Source organism: Mytilus californianus, unplaced genomic scaffold (genome assembly GCF_021869535.1).
Source record: "Mytilus californianus isolate M0D057914Y unplaced genomic scaffold, xbMytCali1.0.p SCAF_3, whole genome shotgun sequence".
NCBI lineage: Eukaryota > Metazoa > Mollusca > Bivalvia > Mytilida > Mytilidae > Mytilus > Mytilus californianus.
In genome coordinates, this window is record NW_026262679.1 from 61,913,158 (window position 1) to 61,935,466 (window position 22,309).

Here is a 22,309-nt window from a genome sequence, read left to right on the forward strand (position 1 = left end):
CTTTATATTATCAATTTTGATTTGTCTGAATGGGAGGATAATATTCAAAAATTGAAATAGAGTAAACAAGTTAAACTGCAAGCTACTGCTCACTGATGATACCCCTGCCCAAATATTTCAGTAAACAGGAAGTTGTTGAGTGATGAATCTGAAAACACATCACACTGTATAGCCGACTTGTATAAACCTGAAACCAAATTTCAGAAATCCTTGTATAGTAGTTCCTGAGAAAAATGTGCCGAAAATTTTCAACTTCGCTATCATGTGTAAAATGATACAAGTGTTTAGTAAACAGGAAGTTGTTGAGTGATGAATCTGAAAACACATCACACGGTATAGCTGACTTATATAAACCCTGAAACCAAATTTCAGAAATCCTTGTATTGTAGTTCCTGAAAAATGTGCGACGAAAAATTTTCATGGGAAGGATGGACAGACTGACGGACTGACGATGGATGGACAGACAGATGAATGGACAGACAGACAGAGGCAAAACAGTATACTCCCACTTTTTTTAAAGCGTGGGTATAACCCCACTTTTATAAAGCCGGGGTATAATAATCTCCCTCATATTAGCCAATCAAAATCTGGCATTTTAACGTAAAGTATAACAAATTTCGTTAACATATATTTTAGCATTCAATGTTATAACCAGTAGCACATCTACATTGGATCTTTGCTTTTTTGTCTAGGTCATTGAATAGAATGACTTTCTATATATAGAATAATGGCATTTTTGTTTTTAATAATGACTTCATCAGCAAGAATATCAAGCGAGCTCGTTAGGACAAGTTGATGAAGTCGGTAGCAAAAAAAAAAATGCCATTATTCTTTTTATCAGCAATTTCTCTTAACCGTATTTTTTTTTGCTTGAGAATATGAAGTAAAATGAAATAATAAGTAAAACTACTTTTTTCGCATACAAAATGTTTGGATAGCTGTTGGGTTGTATGAATGAAGTCGTGTGCATTTCATTGATAAATTGAAGCGGATGGACACGAACATGTGACGTTGCTGTACTTATACATTTTGGCATTGCCTAATATTTTCGAGTATCAAGTCCTGTCCATGATCTTGAAAATATATGGCAGTAAGATCAAAGGGAAATGTAAAAATTGCCGATAATTAGACAGCACAGTGAGGATGAAAATAGCTGATACCAAATTACCATAGTTTGTACTGAAGAATTAGAAATTATACTTCTACTTAAAGACACATCTTAAATATAGTTAAATAGATTTTCCAATGTTGTAAATGTATCTATATGTGATCCCTTTTCTGAAGTACCAATGGCCAGATCATAACCAGATTTATATGGACACTCAGTTAACACGGCACCTACACTACTGGCTAATCTGACATTATATCCCCAGTACAAATCAGCTTCTTTCTGTGGTGTAGATGGTGATACAATTATGCCTTTCCATTTCTTTTTCTCTATAAATAAAACAATACTTTGTTATCATTGACTGCATTAGTTCAAGGGAATAATTATTCATTTTAACAAGTTAAGAAATGTTGACCTGAAATGTCAAATCTGCAAATTGTAATAGAAAAACTGTATGGTGCAAATGTAAAACTCATGAATCACTTTTTAAAATAAAATGATTATTACACGTATGTTGCTATGTGCAAACTGTCTGGAAATTACATTTTATGTAACAGTTAACATTTCTTATCCTCAATTTAAAAGAAGATGTTCTGTTTCATGGACTTAATTGTGATGAACTTTGCAAATTATAATAAAACCTCAAAGTAGGTCGTAAAGATGGTTGTACATGATAGCAGTTGATATTTTGGAATTAATAAGGAAATTGAACAACTAGAATATGGAATAAATTTTACCTGGATCTTGGTCAGATAATTTGACTGTAACTCTTATTCCTGGTTGTAAATGTTTATCTATCTGTACTTCTTTCTGTAAACATATAAACACAGTTTGTATGATCAACATTACTTGTCTGTTGTGTGATTCATACAATTCTAGGCTTTTTTGTGAAGCTCAACATTAGTGTTATCTTGGAACCAAATTATTTAAACCTAATCTTGCTGTAGTTGTTGCAACTATACAACAAATATGGCAATTTTGACAATTATGTAATTTAATATTGATAACACCGAAAACTTAAAACTTGAAAATGATAGTTGAGACTTTTGGATTCATATTATCATCAGTTTCATTTATAATATAAGGAAAGTTTCAGAATTTGTGCATTGTATCCAAGCATTTTTTATGACATGTAGATTTACAAAAAAGTGAAATAAACATATGAAATTCTCAAATACAGTTGACTGGAGTTATCTTAAAACCGCAAGAGTTATAATATTTCAACTCAACTGAAGTTCGACTCGAGAGGAGTTTATGTAAAAACAATCAAGGGGAGACAGCTCAAATTTGCACTAGATAAAACCAGAATTGTGTATCTGATTGATCTAGTCATGTTTTGTACTGGTAAACATCAATTAGATATATGTTTTTCATTTGAGGCAGTGTTTTAGTTTTCTGTAGTTTTTAAATACTGTATTGTTCTAATTATGCAGCTGCTGCTTTGAAACAAAAAGTACAATATATCATGTTTGTTTGAATATTACTAGTTTCAAACAACAAATATGGCAATTTTGGCAATTATGTAATTTAATATTGATAACACTGAAAACTTAAAACTTGAAAATGATAGTTGAGACTTCTGGATTCATATTATCCTCAGTTTCATAGATAATATAAGGAAGGTTTCAGAATTTGTATCCAAGCATTTTTTATGACATGTAGTTTCATTCTGACCCATTCTTTACATACTGTTTAAATATATAATATATGTAATAGATTTACCTTTAGAAGACCAACATTAGCAAAAGATCCCTTGCCAGTCTTCACAGGTTTATCTAACACTACACTCTCTCCGAACTGGCAATTGTCGTCTGCTCTCATGTGGTGGGGACTATCAAGTGGATTCAAAATGCCTGAAAAAAAAATAAAATTGGTCTTGACCAACTGAACATTGATTGCTATGGTTCTGATAGCATAAACAAGGAGATTTTTAAATCTACAACAAATCTAACTTAAATAATACTTTGTAAGTACATATGTATATAAAATTGGTTGATGCTGCTTCTTTGCCAACTTGCAGCATTGAGCAGTAAGAGCAAAGAATGGTGTTAGCATCTGAATTAGCATGTAATACCCTAGTATTTGCTGCTGGAAGTTAAGCAGCCATCAATTCACACCTTGACCTACATTTCTTAGGATAAATGACTCTTTTAAAAAGTAATTATCTGTTGTCATGTGCACTTATATTCATAATGATTTCACCATGCTACATCTTGTACATGTGGAAATACATAAAAATAAATGGAGAATGTGTCCCCATGGACACAGATGATGCCCCCGCTTGCATACAACATTATAAAGGGACATAACTCAAGAACAATAAAAGTGACACTACCCAAATTTGTACTTGATCTTAGTTTTGTGGTAATAAGTATTGTGTATAGGTTTCATGTTTGGTTGGGGCAAACTTAAGTTACAGAATGGAAACTAAAAATTTTGCAATTTTTCGATTTATAAAGGGGCATAACTCAATAATTGTTAAAGTAACACTACCCAAATTCAACTTGATCTGTGTTTTATCAGTGGAAGGCAAAATTAAACATTGCATTATATAAAGCATTGATTGTAGTTGATTCAACTATAATCATGGACAAAGGAAGATAACTCCAATTTTAAAAATTACTTGAACAATGACATCATTGATATTTTTAGAAAAAAAATGAAAAATTTAGCAATTTTTCCATTTGTAAAGGGGCATAACTCTAGAACAGTAAAAGTGACACCACCAAAATTCAAACTTGATCTGTGGATTGTGGTAATAAGCATTGTGTATAAGTATCATAATATTTGATTGAGGCAAACTTAAGTTAGAGAACAGAATGAAAAATTTTGCAATTTTACTATTTATAAAGGGGCATAACTCTACAACGTTAAAGTGACGCTACCAAAATTCAAACTTGATCTGTGTTTTGTGGTAATAAGCATTGTGTAAAGTTTGATAACATTTGGTTGAGGCAAACTTAAGTTAGAGAACGGAAACCAATTTTGGGACATACAGACGTACGGACGTACAGACGGACAAGGGTTAAACTTAATGCCCCCTCCGCTATGGCAGGGGCATAAAAAGTTTGTACGCGTTATGACCTGAGATTTTCTTCTTCAATGCAGGTCATGACCTGCATTATCATTTTCATAGGTTGACAGGTATGCCAATAAGTAAGAATAAAATTTATAACAAGAATTAAAATCAAGGGGCTTCTAAGAGACTAAATCACTCATCTGTCAAAATATATCTTGCATTGCAGATTTTTTTTACTGTTTAAAGTTTCTACCCGTCTAATATTGTTTTTGAGATAATAGGTAAAAACTAGAAAAATTAATAAAAAAATCTTGTGATATATCCAATTTTTACTGATAAATATCAAAATCAAATGAATAATTACAAATTTCTTTTCATAGCATTGCATAGCGATGTATAAACAACAAAACATTAACAGTCATTTGTTCTGATTTGGTGTTTCATACAACTGCATGTGTTTTGTTTTAGCTAAAGGTTCTTCACATATAAATGTGATGAAAAAATTGAATGTATCTTACTAAAACTGCACTGTTTTACTTTCAAAGTCGTATTTCTTGTAATTAGATATAAGAAGATGTGGTATAAGTGCCAATGAGACAACTCTCCATCCAAGTCACAATTTGTAAAAGTAAACCATTATAGGTCAAAGTACGGTCTTCAACACAGAGCCTTGGCTCACACCGAACAGCAAGCTATAAAAGGCCCCAAAAATGACTAGTGTAAAACCATTCAAACGGAAAAACCAACAGTCTAATCTATATAAAAAACGAGAAACAAGAAACACTTATGAACCACATCAACAAACGACAACTACTGAACATCAGATTCCTGACTTAGGACAGGCGCAAACAAATGCAGCGGGTTTAAATGTTTTCATAGGTACCAACCTTCACCCTTATCTGAAACAATAGTGTAACATCACAACATAGAAAGACACACTATAAAATATCAATTGAAATGGCTCAACTGAATCAAAAGACATATTAACACAATTGAACATACACTGAACGAATAAATTTGATCTATGATACAATGTAAATACAAAATCAATAAAATAAGGGGTGAATAAATAAAGGCAGCAGTAGTATACCGCTGTGAGATGTTAAACAATTTAAAAAAAAAATAACAACAACCTTGAACAAAAAGCCGCCAAATACAATTATATACAAAGGGAAATGAAAATAATTTTGTTGTAAGATATACAGTTTAAATGCAGAACTGAAATATTTTTTACAAAATAAATAATTTTGTTGTTCAAAGTACGAAGGAGTGAAAATTTATAGTCATACCAAACACTTATCAAAGCTGGTATATAGACGAGATATAACCCTGAATAAGTAAAAATTAAATAACAAAAAAGCATTACAAATAGTATCAACAGGTCAAATTAATATCTATTAAGTATGGCATTTCATCACACTCTCAACTTATTTGTTTGTGATTTACAAATTCTTTTCCTATCTCCGTTAATGACAAAGACAACTTTTCCAGTTGTTCTTTTTTTTACAATTTTGGCTTATTTTAACACTTATGTTATATCAACTTCTACTTGATCATGAAAAACAGGAACAAATGTAACTACTGCAAACAATCACACATGACTTGAAAATACAGAGTTTTACTACATGTTTTCAACAAGTGACAAAAAGTTTTTTCCTGAATTCCTGTGGCAAACAAAGGTGTGCAGATTATGTACCAAAAGGGATTATACATGGTCGATTACAATATAAATTAATAAAACTGTTTTCAAGATATAGGACAATTAATGCAATTTATCAGCATTTTCTTTTTGTAGCCATATCACCAATGTTTGTTGAATGACGCCAGAATACAAAACACAAACTTTATATAAGTTAGTCCTTAATGATTATTCATCCCAATTTTGTTTGAAATTGGTTTAGTCGTTTCAAAGGAGAAGATCTTTCAAAACTTTAAAACAGAAGAAGACTGATAACAAAAGTAATATTTATAACTCACTTGGCCCATAGGCTCAGTGAAAATGATAAAAATAGTGAATAGAAAGTACTTATTGCTCCATTGTTAAGAACAAATCTAAATTATCAAATTTTAGTGATCTAAACTATTGTAGATATCTCATGTACTGCAGTTTAATTGATATTTGTGGGTACTATTTTGTCTAGATTTAAGAAATATTATAATTTTGAGGATTTTTCAAGAAAGGAGAAGGTTCGGTAAGGACTAATTTTTGCCTAAAATTTGAAGTACATTTGATGAAAGATGTTTGACATTTTTTAAACACATGAGTGTCTACTTCAGTCGTTTCAGTTAGTTTAAGTAAACGATTTAAACTGATTTGGTCATTAAAGACACTCAAATTCAAGCTTAGATATGAAAAATCTGTCAGATATGCCATAAAACGTCACTTTTCAGACAGTTTTTGTCTAAAATGTAAGTGGCCGCATTCGTGTTCAGTCTCCACCTTTATATATGTTTAATATGTTTAATCATCAAATACAACATTTAAATATTAAGACTGAACACAAGTGCGGCCACTTCCATTTTAGACAAAAACTGTCTGAAAATTAGCACAAATGCTAAAATTGTGAAAAATTTGATAACTTTGCATGAATTAATTATGCTAGTAGTACACAGAACACCACCAATTGCAAGCCTGTCACTAACTTCTTCGTTCGACCAAATGATGAAGGTAAAATTTTGAATATATCATTAACTATTTTTATAGAACTATGGCACAACTGTTTTAGTCTTTTTTCTCTTTTAATAAATTAAATATAAATAGTTAATTTGTCGAGGAATAGAAGTTCCTTCATAATATAAATTCCAAATGGAAACAATATTCTAGAATATTATTTCCACTGGAATAAATATTACAGTAAATGTTCCTAACGGAATAAATGGTCTAGAACATTTGTTCCAACAGGAACAGATATTATGACATTGTTTATAACAAAGTTTCCAGTGGAACTTCTGTTAAGCGGAACAAATATACGTTGACAAATTGTCTTTTGGTCTTGATTCTAATGATATGATTTTATTTGTTATAATGTAAACATTTACAAGTTTTCATCAGTTTAATTTGTGAAATGTCAATTATTAACTGTTGATAAATAATATCTTTAGTCATATTTAAAGTGATAATATATGTACAATATTTTGATTATGATCATTTAATAATCATCTAAAATTGAGTAAATACTGTAAATTCAGAAATTATTGCAATGTTTTTATTATTGCGAAAAATGCGACAGGGTTATAATCGCAATAGTTTAAACTCGCATTTTGAAATTTTTATATGAATTAAACAGGATTTTTCTCAATATTGCAAAAAATAAAATCGCATTTTAGTCCAAAATGACAAAATCGCAATAATAAATGCACGCAATAATTTCTGAATTTACAGTATTTTAATTATTTAATCTGTTAGTAAACCACTATTGAATTCTTAATTGCATGATAATTAAATTATACGTGTTGATACAACTTATTGCATTGTTTTCTTAGTTAATCTGATTAAGTCATAAAGGTAAAATTCCTAACACGGCCTTCATTAATGACTTGATTGTTAACCAATGGTTGTTTATTAGAAGGCTAAAATGTATTCATAAAACGCTGTAGATTTATTTTTTTTAATTTTTTTTAATTTTTCAGGTATTATCAAAGCTGAGGTCATGTGGTCCAACTTCATAGCACAGCACAACATCTCCTTTCTACTTGCAGACTGCTTCACAAAGCTGTGTAAAGCCTTGTTTACAGACAGCAAGATAGCTACAAAGTTTGCATGCAGCCGTACAAAGACTACACAAATCATCAAGAAGTCACTTGCACCTACTCTTCATCAAGAGGTTGTCTGAGACCTGCAGTCTAAACTGTTTTCCATAGCCATTGATGAGAGCAACAACCACAACTGTGACAAGTCTCATGCCATTCTGTTTCGCTACTTCACTGACCAAGTAACAACCACATTCCTAGCCATGCCAATATGTAATATAGGAAAAGCATCTAACATCTTTGACCATTTTCAGGAAGTGTTTGTACAAGTTATTTTCTAATAAACTTTAATTTCTAATTTTAACACCATCTATTAACTGATTGTCATTGATTGATTGAGTATATGCTTTATGTCCAGTGGACAATATTTCATACATATACAGGTATATGACAATAAGAAGCAACAGCTTCAAATTCATGTTAGTAATACTTATAAAAATAAGATGTGGTATAATTGCCAATGAGACAACTCCCTACCAGAGACCAAATGACATAGAAGTCTAAAACTTTATTTTGTTTATACAAGTTCATGTTAATTGTGATTTAAAAGTATATATTGCATGTGTGCATGTACTTTTAATAATCATTAAATAGTACCTTTTGTATTTGACATTTCAACTGTTGATATTGATCTATATTATATATTGTTGCCTTTTTGTTATCAAATTATTAAAATGATTATTTTTTTTTATTTCTTTACAATGTATCAGATAAACAACAAGAAATCTTACTGGTGTTTATCACAATAAAGAGAGTACAACAATCATAAAATTAAAAAAGACGGGTTATAACCTCATCTTCCATCATCACCCAAAAAAAAAAAGAAGTATGCCACTATTTCTTGATCCAAATCATTACATATTTTTTTGTATGTGGTGATTAATGGCTCGGTTCTATAATCTTTTGTTAGTTTTTTTTTTTTTTGTTGTTGTTGTTAAAATGTGTCGATCTGTTGAGTCAATCCTTTTTCAACTGATTTATATATTTTGTTCATATGTTGTGCTGTTACACCACTGCTCCATGTTAGGGGAGGGTTGAGCATTCACAAGCATGTTTAACACTGTCACTTTTTGTACATGATGCCTATCCCAAGCTTACTCAATTACAGAATGGGCTTATGATGACATTTGTGTTGTCTCATTTGGTTATCAATTACTGCATATTCTTATTTTTTTTTATTATTTTTTTATTTAAATAATTAATGTAATTTAATAAGTTAATTGATAATGTTGTTTGGAATGCTTTTAATATTTCCATGAGGAGGGAAACTCAAACTTATTTTCTTTTCAATGGGAGTTTTGTGTCACTGTATTATTTTGATCTATTTTCAAACTTAGTCCATAATCATTATTAATTATTAATGTCAATTTTTCCCATTCATTATTATGACCATATAGAGTTAAGGAATAATTGAAATTCGCTCACTGTGACCATGATCAGGTAAATTCCAGTTCCACTCAGTTATGCCTCAATGAACAGATTTCTATTGTTAGATTTAAAATAAAACTAAAAGGTCAACTGTCCCTATTGTTGTTGATCAGGTGTTCAGATGGTACACAATAGATTGCAAGTTCTGTCACTTGAGCAGAAAACTCATGGGCGTCACAATTTTTAGTAAAGTGCAATAATTGATACCTTAGATTTTACCCAATAATACTAGAAAATAAAATCTTCCTGCTTTTAATCCATTCTAAACAAATATGTCCCTCTATATAAGGATAATCACTCTATACAGGTATTATCACCATATATAGGGTGTTTGTTCCCAACCTAGGCATGTATAAGCTTTTAATCTTCTTCTATTGGATATTAACCCTATTTGCAGGGTCACCACATCAAAAATATATATGCGTTTATTTTAGAAATAATTTACCTTGTTAATTTATTTATAAATGTTTATTAAATAAAATAATGGTACAATGGTAAAAGGAGAGATTGATTGATTGATTGATTGTTGGTTGCTTAACGTCCAGTGGTAAAAGAAAGAGAGAGCAAGAAAAGGTATATGTGATTTTTAACACCCTTAGCTACTACCGAAAGAGAGTACATGTATATACTGTATAATACACTGAACACATCCGTGTGACAAGAAATTATAAAACATATATTATTTCAAAATGGATAAAACTCATTTGATATGACTTTGGTTAGATTATCTATAGTTAAAAATTTCCACTTGTTATAATTAAAGTTTTCATGGTTTTTGTCTGGGACATAGCTAGGGTAATCATACGGGTGCGACTTTTTTTTTAAACTTCCAAATTATGTTTAAACTGTTTTTTTTATTTAGGTATATTGGGGTATGTTGGGGTATATTGGGGTAAAAAGTCACGCCGAAATCACACTTCCGGTACATGTAAGAGTTAACTTTTCTTTTCCCGCAATCGTCAAGTAGAAACTTTGCAGGTTTTTTGGGGGGTTTTGAAAGTACTTATGTAAGGTAGGTTTTATTCTTTCTTTATCAATAAAATAATGGTCTAGTAATGTTATGTATAAATATCAAGTTTTAAGTGTTACACAGTATGAAAGTCAAGATTAGTTTGGTGACTCGAAAACGAGTGGAGCCAATTTGACAGCTTGTTTTGTTTACAATTATTTAAGCATAATAATTTTTTACAAAAAAATTTTGTTTTTAATGTGTGATATTTTGAAAAATATAACCTTAATTCACATTTTTTTTTGTCACTTACTATTATGTGACTAGCTGCATTTCTTGTCAAAATCTTCTTGAGTTCTTCCCTTGAGGGACTGTAGAAACTCTCAGTACTTTCACCCTCCAAATTTGTTTTTTTTTAGCTATGGTAGTATAAGACAATTCTATCGACCTTATACAAAACTTCTTATGAAAAACACCTCAAGGAATATGCAAACAAAAATGAGAGTTATTAATCGGATAAGCAAAATTGGCACCTTTTGATCTAAATAAACAAATTGATTTCATAAACATTTAGCTATAAATGAAGACTTTACTTTCAAATAAGCTTGTATTTATAATTTATTCTATCATTGAGATAACCATCGGCATTCTGTTAAAAAATGTCTTTGGGTGACTTTTAAAGACAGAGGCGTCACAATTAAGTTCAATACACATAGATTCAAAATAATTTGTTGTTATATTTGTCTATTATTTTAGGTTCCATTTCAAACAGGCAAAGCTGAACTAAGATAGTTTCTGAAAAAATGTAAGCACCCTACTCATATAAATCAAGTATTTATACATGGCCATTTTTCAAATAATTGAATTTGAGCATTCCTGATGTCAGATACATAAAAAGTGCTTTGGATGCACCAAATTATTAATATGCTATTTTTGTGAGACATAGGTATTATACATCCAGTGGTGGCGGCAATGGTGTAAACTATTTGTTTAAAGCTTTATATTTCAGAAGGTAGAAGACCTGGATGCTTCAGACTTTGTGTGCAGATACTTTATGTTACAAAGTTTCCTTCTGTCATATGTCCATTGTCCTTGACCTCATTTTCATGGTTCAGTGACTGCTTGAAAGAAAATTAGTTTTTTTGTTAAGTGAAATACTCGCTTATTATGAGTAATTGGATAACTTATTTGGTATATGGGTTCCTCGCAAAGTCTACATGTCTGTTGGGTAAGGTTTCCCTGACCTCGACCTTATTCCATGATCAAGGTTAAAGTTATGTGGTCAAGTCCATATCTCAGATACTATAAGCAAAAGGTCAACTATATTTGGTATTTGAAATGATTGTAAGGCATACATGTATGACTGACAGGTTTCATCTGACCTTGACTTCAATTTCATTGGACAATATTTAGTTTTTATGGGTTGGTCTATTTCTAAGATACTACCCATATAAGCAATAGGGCCACTATATTTGTTTTCCTTTCAGAGTACCTGACCCGGAGGTGGAGGCCCCGGAACCCAAGGCAAAGGCACAGATGCAGGAAACAGCAAGAGATAAGTATTTTTTCTGACTTGCAGTGCCCCCCTCCATCGGTGTGGTCGATATGAAACTAATATACACTTTTTGTTTTCCTTTCAGAGTACCTGACCCGGAGGTGGAGGCCGCGGAACCCAAGGCAAAGGCACAGATGCAGGAAACAGCAAGAGATAAGTATTTTTTCTGACTTGCAGTGCCCCCTCCATCGGTGTGGTCGATATGAAACTAATATACACTTTTTGTTTTTCTTTCAGAGTACCTGACCCGGAGGTGGAGGCCGCGGAAACCCAAGGCAAAGGCACAGATGCAGGAAACAGCAAGAGATAAGTATTTTTTCTGACTTGCAGTGCCCCCCTCCATCGGTGTGGTCGATATGAAACTAATATACACTTTTTGTTTTTCTTTCAGAGTACCTGACCCGGAGGTGGAGGCCGCAGAAACCCAAGGCAAAGGCACAGATGCAGGAAACAGCAAGAGATAAGTATTTTTTCTGACTTGCAGTGCCCCCCCTCCATCGGTGTGGTCGATATGAAACTAATATACACTTTTTGTTTTTCTTTCAGAGTACCTGACCCGGAGGTGGAGGCCGCAGAAACCTAAGGCAAAGGCACAGATGCAGGAAACAGCAAGAGATAAGTATTTTTTCTGACTTGCAGTGCCCCCTTCCATCGGTGTGGTCGATATGAAACTAATATACACTTTTTGTTTTCCTTTCAGAGTACCTGACCCGGAGGTGGAGGCCGCAGAAACCCAAGGCAAAGGCACAGATGCAGGAAACAGCAAGAGATAAGTATTTTTTCTGACTTGCAGTGCCCCCCTCCATCGGTGTGGTCGATATGAAACTAATATACACTTTTTGTTTTTCTTTCAGAGTACCTGACCCGGAGGTGGAGGCCGCAGAAACCCAAGGCAAAGGCACAGATGCAGGAAACAGCAAGAGATAAGTATTTTTTCTGACTTGCAGTGCCCCCCTCCATCGGTGTGGTCGATATGAAACTAATATACAGTTTTTGTTTTCCTTTCAGAGTACCTGACCCGGAGGTGGAGGCCGCAGAAACCCAAGGCAAAGGCACAGATGCAGGAAACAGCAAGAGATAAGTATTTTTTCTGACTTGCAGTGCCCCCCTCCATCGGTGTGGTCGATATGAAACTAATATACACTTTTTGTTTTTCTTTCAGAGTACCTGACCCGGAGGTGGAGGCCGCAGAAACCCAAGGCAAAGGCACAGATGCAGGAAACAGCAAGAGATAAGTATTTTTTCTGACTTGCAGTGCCCCCCTCCATCGGTGTGGTCGATATGAAACTAATATACACTTTTTGTTTTTCTTTCAGAGTACCTGACCCGGAGGTGGAGGCCGCAGAAACCCAAGGCAAAGGCACAGATGCAGGAAACAGCAAGAGATAAGTATTTTTTCTGACTTGCAGTGCCCCCCTCCATCGGTGTGGTCGATATGAAACTAATATACACTTTTTGTTTTTCTTTCAGAGTACCTGACCCGGAGGTGGAGGCCGCAGAAACCCAAGGCAAAGGCACAGATGCAGGAAACAGCAAGAGATAAGTATTTTTTCTGACTTGCAGTGCCCCCTCCATCGGTGTGGTCGATATGAAACTAATATACACTTTTTGTTTTCCTTTCAGAGTACCTGACCCGGAGGTGGAGGCCGCAGAAACCCAAGGCAAAGGCACAGATGCAGGAAACAGCAAGAGATAAGTATTTTTTCTGACTTGCAGTGCCCCCCTCCATCGGTGTGGTCGATATGAAACTAATATACACTTTTTGTTTTTCTTTCAGAGTACCTGACCCGGAGGTGGAGGCCGCAGAAACCCAAGGCAAAGGCACAGATGCAGGAAACAGCAAGAGATAAGTATTTTTTCTGACTTGCAGTGCCCCCCTCCATCGGTGTGGCCGATATGAAACTAATATACACTTTTTGTTTTTCTTTCAGAGTACCTGACCCGGAGGTGGAGGCCGCAGAAACCCAAGGCAAAGGCACAGATGCAGGAAACAGCAAGAGATAAGTATTTTTTCTGACTTGCAGTGCCCCCTTCCATCGGTGTGGCCGATATGAAACTAATATACACTTTTTGTTTTTCTTTCAGAGTACCTGACCCGGAGGTGGAGGCCGCAGAAACCCAAGGCAAAGGCACAGATGCAGGAAACAGCAAGAGATAAGTATTTTTTCTGACTTGCAGTGCCCCCCTCCATCGGTGTGGTCGATATGAAACTAATATACACTTTTTGTTTTTCTTTCAGAGTACCTGACCCGGAGGTGGAGGCCGCAGAAACCCAAGGCAAAGGCACAGATGCAGGAAACAGCAAGAGATAAGTATTTTTTCTGACTTGCAGTGCCCCCCTCCATCGGTGTGGTCGATATGAAACTAATATACACTTTTTGTTTTTCTTTCAGAGTACCTGACCCGGAGGTGGAGGCCGCAGAAACCCAAGGCAAAGGCACAGATGCAGGAAACAGCAAGAGATAAGTATTTTTTCTGACTTGCAGTGCCCCCCTCCATCGGTGTGGTCGATATGAAACTAATATACACTTTTTGTTTTTCTTTCAGAGTACCTGACCCGGAGGTGGAGGCCGCAGAAACCCAAGGCAAAGGCACAGATGCAGGAAACAGCAAGAGATAAGTATTTTTTCTGACTTGCAGTGCCCCCCTCCATCGGTGTGGTCGATATGAAACTAATATACACTTTTTGTTTTTCTTTCAGAGTACCTGACCCGGAGGTGGAGGCCGCAGAAACCCAAGGCAAAGGCACAGATGCAGGAAACAGCAAGAGATAAGTATTTTTTCTGACTTGCAGTGCCCCCCTCCATCGGTGTGGTCGATATGAAACTAATATACACTTTTTGTTTTTCTTTCAGAGTACCTGACCCGGAGGTGGAGGCCGCAGAAACCCAAGGCAAAGGCACAGATGCAGGAAACAGCAAGAGATAAGTATTTTTTCTGACTTGCAGTGCCCCCCTCCATCGGTGTGGTCGATATGAAACTAATATACACTTTTTGTTTTTCTTTCAGAGTACCTGACCCGGAGGTGGAGGCCGCAGAAACCCAAGGCAAAGGCACAGATGCAGGAAACAGCAAGAGATAAGTATTTTTTCTGACTTGCAGTGCCCCCCTCCATCGGTGTGGTCGATATGAAACTAATATACACTTTTTGTTTTTCTTTCAGAGTACCTGACCCGGAGGTGGAGGCCGCAGAAACCCAAGGCAAAGGCACAGATGCAGGAAACAGCAAGAGATAAGTATTTTTTCTGACTTGCAGTGCCCCCCTCCATCGGTGTGGTCGATATGAAACTAATATACACTTTTTGTTTTTCTTTCAGAGTACCTGACCCGGAGGTGGAGGCCGCAGAAACCCAAGGCAAAGGCACAGATGCAGGAAACAGCAAGAGATAAGTATTTTTTCTGACTTGCAGTGCCCCCCTCCATCGGTGTGGTCGATATGAAACTAATATACACTTTTTGTTTTTCTTTCAGAGTACCTGACCCAGAGGTGGAGGCCGCAGAAACCCAAGGCAAAGGCACAGATGCAGGAAACAGCAAGAGATAAGTATTTTTTCTGACTTGCAGTGCCCCCCTCCATCGGTGTGGTCGATATGAAACTAATATACACTTTTTGTTTTTCTTTCAGAGTACCTGACCCGGAGGTGGAGGCCGCAGAAACCCAAGGCAAAGGCACAGATGCAGGAAACAGCAAGAGATAAGTATTTTTTCTGACTTGCAGTGCCCCCCTCCATCGGTGTGGTCGATATGAAACTAATATACACTTTTTGTTTTTCTTTCAGAGTACCTGACCCGGAGGTGGAGGCCGCAGAAACCCAAGGCAAAGGCACAGATGCAGGAAACAGCAAGAGATAAGTATTTTTTCTGACTTGCAGTGCCCCCCTCCATCGGTGTGGTCGATATGAAACTAATATACACTTTTTGTTTTTCTTTCAGAGTACCTGACCCGGAGGTGGAGGCCGCAGAAACCCAAGGCAAAGGCACAGATGCAGGAAACAGCAAGAGATAAGTATTTTTTCTGACTTGCAGTGCCCCCCTCCATCGGTGTGGTCGATATGAAACTAATATACACTTTTTGTTTTTCTTTCAGAGTACCTGACCCGGAGGTGGAGGCCGCAGAAACCCAAGGCAAAGGCACAGATGCAGGAAACAGCAAGAGATAAGTATTTTTTCTGACTTGCAGTGCCCCCCTCCATCGGTGTGGTCGATATGAAACTAATATACACTTTTTGTTTTTCTTTCAGAGTACCTGACCCGGAGGTGGAGGCCGCACAAACCCAAGGCAAAGGCACAGATGCAGGAAACAGCAAGAGATAAGTATTTTTTCTGACTTGCAGTGCCCCCCTCCATCGGTGTGGTCGATATGAAACTAATATACACTTTTTGTTTTTCTTTCAGAGTACCTGACCCGGAGGTGGAGGCCGCAGAAACCCAAGGCAAAGGCACAGATGCAGGAAACAGCAAGAGATAAGTATTTTTAGGCAGTTAAGCTGCCTTATGCGAGCACCCTAGATTTGTGTTCTACCCAATAAATGCTGAAATACGTGCCATTGTTATTATCTGGCTGGCTATTATGTTATTTATAACTAATTGGACATTTTTTTAATACTTTTATTTCTGGAATACAAAAAGTATGACCAGAAAAACCTTAAATGATCGTCGAACTACTAAAAACTTTTGAAGTTGCACATAGGAAGTAGTGCTCAATAGAAATCCGTATGTAGTTTATTATCCCCTGTGCTTTTGGCTACGATGTCAAAGAACAATTGTATGAAATATTTCATCGCCGAAAATCGGTAATTACAAGTCGTTTATACTTCCCAAATGGCAAAATGCGCAGGAATATTGTTCATGTACAACAAATCTCTATAATAGAGGAAATAAAGTAATATAAGTGGGCGGTAATTTTTAACTTATCTTGCCAAATAAGGTTGTTGATATTTTATGAATGAAACGGATGCGGAAATAGACGTTGATGGGATTTTTTAAGTAATGTGGACAACTCGTCCCCGAGACAAGTCGGACCGAATCCACTCAAACCGTCTAAGAAGACAACTTTGACCGTTTGTCAGATTTACTTAGGGTTTCATAAAATATTAGACTAACATGTCTAGCGGAGCCATTAATCTTTTGTTTGTGCATTGGGGTATTTGGTGGGGCCTGAAGAAGGGAGGGATTTACTATAGAACCCTATGGGATTTTATTTTTTAAAATTTAAAATTTTCAAATGAATATTTATCAAAAACAGTAAGTGATAGACACATGCAGTCTTCAGTAATGAGAACAAGACAATAAAAAAAATCAACCAAAATATAGGGTGAGTCCCTGGGGGTCATCCCAACCCCCTTCAATTTGAAAATGTACTTTTATCTTGTAAACCGTCGACATCCCCACCCCTAAACAATATATATACTTGTATGGGACAATAAAAGAAATCAAATGAAAATAATTTGGAGGAGTCCCGGGTGTCGTCCTTACCCCTCCTATTGGAGAACTTGGAAATGGTCCAGATCCCCACCCCTAAACCATATATATTCATGTATGGGACAATAAAACAAATCAAATGAAATATAGGGGGAGTCCCTGGGGTCACCCCAACCCCTCCTGTTTGAGAACTTGGAAATGGTTGAGATCCCCACCCCTAAACCATATACATTCATGTATGGGACAATAAAACAAATCAAATAAAATATAGGGGGAGTCCCTGGGGACACCCACCCACTCCTGTTTAAGAACTTGTAAACAGTCAATATCCCCACCCCTAAACCATATATATTCATGTATGGGACAATATAACAAATCAAATGAAATATATGGGGAGTTCCTCGGGTCACCCCACCCCCTCCTGTTTGAGAACTTGGAAAAGGTCGAGATCCCCACCTCTAAACCATATATATTTAAGTCTCCCAAACAAAGTTTGGAGACTTATTGTTTTTGCTCAGTTCTTATTATTTTTATTATTCTTCTTCTTCTTTTTCTTTTTCTTGAAAACTTGTAAACGGTCGAGATCCCCACCCCTAAACCATATATATTCTTGTATGGGACAATAAAACAAATCAAATGAAATATAGGGGAGTCCAGGGGGGTCACCCGCACCCCCCTTCTTTTTGACAACTTGTAAACGGTCAAGATACCCACCCCGAAACCTTATATTTTCTTGTATGGGACAATAAAACAAATCAAATGAAATAAAAGGCGAGCCCCCTGGGGTCACCCCCACCCCCTCCTGTTTGAGAACTTGTAAACGGTTGAGATCCCCACACCTAAACGATATATATTCTTATATGGGACAATAAAACAAATCAAATGAAATATAGGGGAAGTCCACGGGGGTCACCCCTACCCCCCTTTTTTTGAAAACTTGTAAACGGTCGAGATCCCCACCCCTAAACCATATATATTCTTGTATGGGACAATAAAACAAATCAAATGAAATTTAGGGGAAATCCCCTAGAGTAACCCCCCCACCCCCCCTCTTTCTTTTTGAAAACTTGTAAACGGTCAAGATCCCCACCCCTAAACCATATATATTCTTGTATGGGACAAAAAAAAATCATATGAAATAAAGGGCGAGTCCCCTGGGGATCACCCCCCCCCCCCCTTATATTCTTACCCCACCCCCCTTCAATTTGAGAATGTGCTTTTATCTTGTAAACGGTCGAGATCACCACCCCTAAACCATATATATTCCTGTTCGTCATTTCAAGAAGATTTGAATGACATACAGGGTTAATCCATAGGCGTCACTTATGCATATCACAAACCAATTTGTACTGGACTTTGCCCAATGTCAGGCGACCATGGGAATGACGAATTATTGGAGCTTTGTTTGGGAGTCTTCGTAACAGCATCCTGTTACAATTACTTCTTGTCATGTATTGGACAATAAAACAAATCAAATGAAATATAGGGGGAGTCCATGGGGACACCCCACCCCCCTCTTGTTTGAGAACTTGTAAACAGTCAAGATCCCCACCCCTAAACCATATATATTCATGTATGGGACAATATAACAAATCAAATAAAATATTTGGGGAGTCCCTGAGGTCACCCCACCCCCTCCTGTTTGAGAACTTGGAAATGGTCGAGATCCCCACCCCTAAACCATATGTATTCATGTATGGGACAATATAAAAAATCAAATGAAATATAGGGGGAGTCCCTGTAAACGGTCGAGATACCCACACCTAAACCATATTTATTCCTGTTCATCATTTCAAAAAGATTTGAATGACATACAGCGTCAATCTCCTAGGTGTCACATATGCATATCACTTTACTAGACCAAACCAATATGAACTAGACTTTGCCCAATGTCAGGAGACCATGGGAATGATGAATTATGGGGGCTTTGTTTGGGAGACTTCGTAACGGAATCCTGTTACAATTATTTCTTGTTTATTATAAAATTTTATTGATGCAAAAAATGAGTCTAGGTTAATTTAATTTACTTTAACTATTAATAAATTATTTCTGGGCCTATAATAATTTTCATTTATGGCTCATTTTAAAGAAAACATATAAATCTTTCAAGCAGTGTAAAGCCCGAGAATGTTTGACCAACTGTTTTATAATCACCTGTCATTTTATTCCAAACTTGGTATGAAGTAACATCATACATATGGGGGTGAAGATGGGGGTCATTTACATTGATATATGAGTTGCTTTTGAAAACCTTGATGAAATATTAATTAATTTGCCTTAATAATCAATTCATTAAATGAACATAAATGTACAATATACGAATGTTTAATGTTTGTTCTTTCAAATCTTGAAAAAAGAATTGAAGCAACACTGCCACAGTTTTCATAATTACGTTTGCCTTGGTTTTTGGTTAAATGCCTACAGCGCTTACAGTGCTTTGATTTCTGACTTGCAGTGCCCCCCTCCATCGGTGTGGTCGATATGAAACTAATATACACTTTTTGTTTTTCTTTCAGAGTACCTGACCCGGAGGTGGAGGCCGCAGAAACCCAAGGCAAAGGCACAGATGCAGGAAACAGCAAGAGATAAGTATTTTTTCTGACTTGCAGTGCCCCCCTCCATCGGTGTGGTCGATATGAAACTAATATACACTTTTTGTTTTTCTTTCAGAGTACCTGACCCGGAGGTGGAGGCCGCAGAAACCCAAGGCAAAGGCACAGATGCAGGAAACAGCAAGAGATAAGTATTTTTTCTGACTTGCAGTGCCCCCCTCCATCGGTGTGGTCGATATGAAACTAATATACACTTTTTGTTTTTCTTTCAGAGTACCTGACCCGGAGGTGGAGGCCGCAGAAACCCAAGGCAAAGGCACAGATGCAGGAAACAGCAAGAGATAAGTATTTTTTCTGACTTGCAGTGCCCCCCTCCATCGGTGTGGTCGATATGAAACTAATATACACTTTTTGTTTTTCTTTCAGAGTACCTGACCCGGAGGTGGAGGCCGCAGAAACCCAAGGCAAAGGCACAGATGCAGGAAACAGCAAGAGATAAGTATTTTTTCTGACTTGCAGTGCCCCCCTCCATCGGTGTGGTCGATATGAAACTAATATACACTTTTTGTTTTTCTTTCAGAGTACCTGACCCGGAGGTGGAGGCCGCAGAAACCCAAGGCAAAGGCACAGATGCAGGAAACAGCAAGAGATAAGTATTTTTTCTGACTTGCAGTGCCCCCCTCCATCGGTGTGGTCGATATGAAACTAATATACACTTTTTGTTTTTCTTTCAGAGTACCTGACCCGGAGGTGGAGGCCGCAGAAACCCAAGGCAAAGGCACAGATGCAGGAAACAGCAAGAGATAAGTATTTTTTCTGACTTGCAGTGCCCCCCTCCATCGGTGTGGTCGATATGAAACTAATATACACTTTTTGTTTTTCTTTCAGAGTACCTGACCCGGAGGTGGAGGCCGCAGAAACCCAAGGCAAAGGCACAGATGCAGGAAACAGCAAGAGATAAGTATTTTTTCTGACTTGCAGTGCCCCCCTCCATCGGTGTGGTCGATATGAAACTAATATACACTTTTTGTTTTTCTTTCAGAGTACCTGACCCGGAGGTGGAGGCCGCAGAAACCCAAGGCAAAGGCACAGATGCAGGAAACAGCAAGAGATAAGTATTTTTTCTGACTTGCAGTGCCCCCCTCCATCGGTGTGGTCGATATGAAACTAATATACACTTTTTGTTTTTCTTTCAGAGTACCTGACCCGGAGGTGGAGGCAGCAGAAACCCAAGGCAAAGGCACAGATGCAGGAAACAGCAAGAGATAAGTATTTTTTCTGACTTGCAGTGCCCCCCTCCATCGGTGTGGTCGATATGAAACTAATATACACTTTTTGTTTTTCTTTCAGAGTACCTGACCCGGAGGTGGAGGCCGCAGAAACCCAAGGCAAAGGCACAGATGCAGGAAACAGCAAGAGATAAGTATTTTTTCTGACTTGCAGTTTCCCCCTCCATCGGTGTGGTCGATATGAAGCTAATATACACTTTTTGTTTTTCTTTCAGAGTACCTGACCCGGAGGTGGAGGCCGCAGAAACCCAAGGCAAAGGCACAGATGCAGGAAACAGCAAGAGATAAGTATTTTTTCTGACTTGCAGTGCCCCCCTCCATCGGTGTGGTCGATATGAAGCTAATATACACTTTTTGTTTTTCTTTCAGAGTACCTGACCCGGAGGTGGAGGCCGCAGAAACCCAAGGCAAAGGCACAGATGCAGGAAACAGCAAGAGATAAGTATTTTTTCTGACTTGCAGTGCCCCCCTCCATCGGTGTGGTCGATATGAAACTAATATACACTTTTTGTTTTTCTTTCAGAGTACCTGACCCGGAGGTGGAGGCCGCAGAAACCCAAGGCAAAGGCACAGATGCAGGAAACAGCAAGAGATAAGTATTTTTTCTGACTTGCAGTGCCCCCCTCCATCGGTGTGGTCGATATGAAACTAATATACACTTTTTGTTTTTCTTTCAGAGTACCTGACCCGGAGGTGGAGGCCGCAGAAACCCAAGGCAAAGGCACAGATGCAGGAAACAGCAAGAGATAAGTATTTTTTCTGACTTGCAGTGCCCCCCTCCATCGGTGTGGTCGATATGAAACTAATATACACTTTTTGTTTTTCTTTCAGAGTACCTGACCCAGAGGTGGAGGCCGCAGAAACCCAAGGCAAAGGCACAGATGCAGGAAACAGCAAGAGATAAGTATTTTTTCTGACTTGCAGTGCCCCCCTCCATCGGTGTGGTCGATATGAAACTAATATACACTTTTTGTTTTTCTTTCAGAGTACCTGACCCGGAGGTGGAGGCCGCAGAAACCCAAGGCAAAGGCACAGATGCAGGAAACAGCAAGAGATAAGTATTTTTTCTGACTTGCAGTGCCCCCCTCCATCGGTGTGGTCGATATGAAACTAATATACACTTTTTGTTTTTCTTTCAGAGTACCTGACCCGGAGGTGGAGGCCGCAGAAACCCAAGGCAAAGGCACAGATGCAGGAAACAGCAAGAGATAAGTATTTTTTCTGACTTGCAGTGCCCC

At 36.9% G+C, this 22,309-nt stretch overlaps 1 long non-coding RNA gene across 1 annotated transcript; it reads right to left on the bottom strand.

The window, feature by feature from the left end:
* Window positions 1-2,830: 2,830 nt before the first annotated feature.
* Window positions 2,831-9,636, bottom strand: LOC127734964 (uncharacterized). The gene is made up of 2 exons (XR_007997894.1): window positions 9,513-9,636; window positions 2,831-2,961 (listed from the first exon to the last, which is right to left on the bottom strand). It is a non-coding gene; the product is annotated as an uncharacterized LOC127734964 (long non-coding RNA).
* Window positions 9,637-22,309: the final 12,673 nt, after the last annotated feature.